The following is a 3,148-nucleotide window of genomic DNA, read 5'->3' on the forward strand; positions in this document are numbered from 1 at the left end:
GAGACTGTGAGCACAGAGGGGACATTCATAACTTGGCTCCTCAGGTTCCCACTCCACAAAGCTGAATTTTGGCCAGAAATGGGCTTTTCAGTGGCAGTGGAGCAGGATCAAGGCGGGAGGGACTTGCTCAGCCCCCTTGGATGGCTGCTAAGGCACCTGCCCTTCCCTTCCACACACTCCTCTGGGGGATAACACATTCACATCCATCTCTTGGTCTCGCCTTTCCAGCTCCAGCAGCCATCCCAGTGTGGGGATTTATCTATGGCAGCTCAACTCCTCCCCTTGCAAACACTCCCTGCCCAGTCCAGGGCAGGCTGGGACCTCTCCAGGGTGTTTATCCAGCCAGATATGCAGGATACAGAGCACAGGAATGCCAAGGGGGGAACTGAAGCCCCACTGGACCCACCAGCAGGTTACAAAAGGGCCTTTCAGAAGGGCATCTGATGCCCTGGTACGTGCAGGTAGGTGCCAGGGGCTCACATTACCCTGCCTTGGAGGCAGAAATGGCTCACTGGCAGTTTTCCTTGCTTTTTCCTGCTCAAAAGTGCTCAGCATGTATTATAAAGTCACCACTGAAAGCCCGGCCGTATCCCAGGATTCCTCCAAACCTTTCCAACAGTGAGCCAAAAGCACTGCTCTGGGTGACACGCTGCTCCTGGATACCTGCAGTTGGATGGCTTGTCCTGAAAGAGGGAAAGCCCATCCCTGGGAGTCAGGTCAGCAGAGCCACCAGACTGCACGTATATATTTTATGATATATAACAAGGTCATGGGGTGATAGGACAAGGGGTAGATCTAGATTAGACAGGAAGAAATTGGAAGAGGGTGTTGAGGAAGGATGCCTATTTATCCTACATTAGGATTAGAATATCTATTTAGATCTAGATTACATTGGAAGGAATAGGAAGAGGGTGGTGAGGCCCTGGCACAGGTTGCCCAGAGAAGTTGTGGCTGCCCCATCCCTGGAAGTGTTCAAGGCCAGGTTGGATGGGGCTTGGAGCAATCTGGGATAGTGGAAGGTGTCCCTGCCCATGGCAGGAGGTGGGACTGGATGAGATTTAAGGTCCCTTCCAACTGAAACCATTCTGGGATTCTATGATTAGAGAGACACTTAGCAGCTAATTAGCATCAGAAATACAATATAAATATATAAATATGTTATATATAATGGAACATGGCAGAGCCCCAGCTTTGCCCCCAGGATAAGGGTCCATCCCAGCCTGCTCCATGACGGGCTCCCTCAGATCCCAATTCCCAGCCCACACACACTGGTCCATACTGGTATCTCTCTTCATCATGCCTGAGTTTCTACATCCCAATTTAGAGAGTCCCTGCCGGGGCTGCAGGCTGGGAACCTGCCTCGTAAGCGGGAAAAAGGAGGAAAAACCAGCCATTCGGGAGGCATTTCCGCAGGCTCCCGGTGGGAGGGTGTGACCTGCCGGCATCTCCCGGCCGGGAGCGGAGCCGGCGGCCCCGGGACGTGGCGCAGAGCTCGGCGGTTCCAGTACAACCAGTTCAACCACCGCGCCAGGTCACCGTCTGCATTTCAAGCACACGCACGTCTGCAACCTGGAAAACAGCGTAAATAAAGCTGCCGTGTTTAACAGAGGGAATAATCAGTAACCTGCTGCTTCCTCCCGGAGCCGACCCGGGGGCTGCTGCATCCCTCGGGGAAGCTCTGCCTTGGTCAGGGACTCGGGAATAGGAGATCCGGGGTTTGAGGATAACAGGGCTGGGAGAGAAGAGCTCCGGTGGTGTCGTGCAGGGGGGTATTAAAAAAAGCTGAGCAGATATTTGATGTAGCTTTTCAGAATTAGGAGCAGATGGTGAGCGAGGGCTTGTGCCCAAGAATGGGGAAGTGCTGGGAAATCACTCACCAGCGATGATAAAACTCCAAGGAAATCTTCCTACCTGGATATGGGCCCTGATCACAGCTCTGGTGTCCTGGCTGGATGGAGCAGAACCACTTGGTCTGTGCTGCTGGAGGTGTCAGGTCAGGGCAGTGGGAAGCCAAGGACAGGGGCTGCTGTGGGGACAGCTGCAGAGACAATGGCAGAGCAGGATATCCCAAAGGATAACTGCATCAAAGGATGCTCTCGGGCATCCCCTGGGCTGTGCAGGCAAGGACTCAAAGGCACTTCCAGCATTGGCTTCATACACAAGAAGCAGCAGTATAAGACACCTTCAGGGAAAACACTGAAAATGGGTGAATTAGTGACAGGCACATTCCTGAATTTCAGCAATCCCGAGCAATAAACCAACAGCCTCAGTGGTGGCCCTTGACACCAGCATTTGGGGAGATACCACCATCACCCACACCCTGTGACCGACCCCATCTTAAACCCCACCAACCTCCTGATGATTTATTCAGCTATCTGGTGTATACCAGTTCAGCTCTTTATCACCAAAAATCTAGCCCAGGGAGATGAGATCACCTGCTAAAGCCATGGGGTGAGTCAGTGCCAAGGCAGGAAACCTCCCAGGCTCACCCCTGTTTGACCTCTCAACCCCACTCCTGACCCACATGTTACCCACCAGGTAAACACGGCTCAGGTTGTAACATCAGCAGAGATGGTGTCAGGACCAGCACGGCTGGTTTACACACCAGCAAAGGGGTGCTGGAGCCCCAGGGTGCCCCCTCTGTGGGGTACCCCAGCCATCCCACCAACACAACACCCCGTGCCCTGGCAGGGCGCTGGGATATTTTAGACCTTTCTCGGTCTAAAGTCCTCAGGGGGAAAAAGGCGCTCGTGAGCGTCTGCACAACAACGTGCCCGGTTCAAAGTGCACCAGCGCGGCGAGTCACACCTTAAACAAACAGACACGGGGCGTAGAAACTCGGGGACCGCTCACACGGTGGCAGCAGCGCAGCACCCAGCACAGCGGGGATGCAGCAGGGATGAGGCTGAAGTAAGGGGGATGCAGCAGGGGTAAGGCTGACATGTGAGGGGGATGCAGCAGGGATGCAGCAGGGATGAGGCTGACTGAGGGGGATGAAGCAGGGATGAGGCTGAAGTGAGGGGGATGCAGCAGGGATGAGGTTGAAGTGAGGGGGATGCAGCAGGGATGCAGCAGGGATGAGGTTGAAGTGAGGGGGATGCAGCAGGGATGAGGCTGACTGAGGGGGATGCAGCAGGGATGAGGCTGA

This window comes from Manacus vitellinus, unplaced genomic scaffold, assembly GCF_001715985.3.
Source record: "Manacus vitellinus isolate BGI_N305 unplaced genomic scaffold, ASM171598v3 scaffold_46_pilon, whole genome shotgun sequence".
Classification (NCBI taxonomy): Eukaryota; Metazoa; Chordata; class Aves; order Passeriformes; family Pipridae; genus Manacus; species Manacus vitellinus.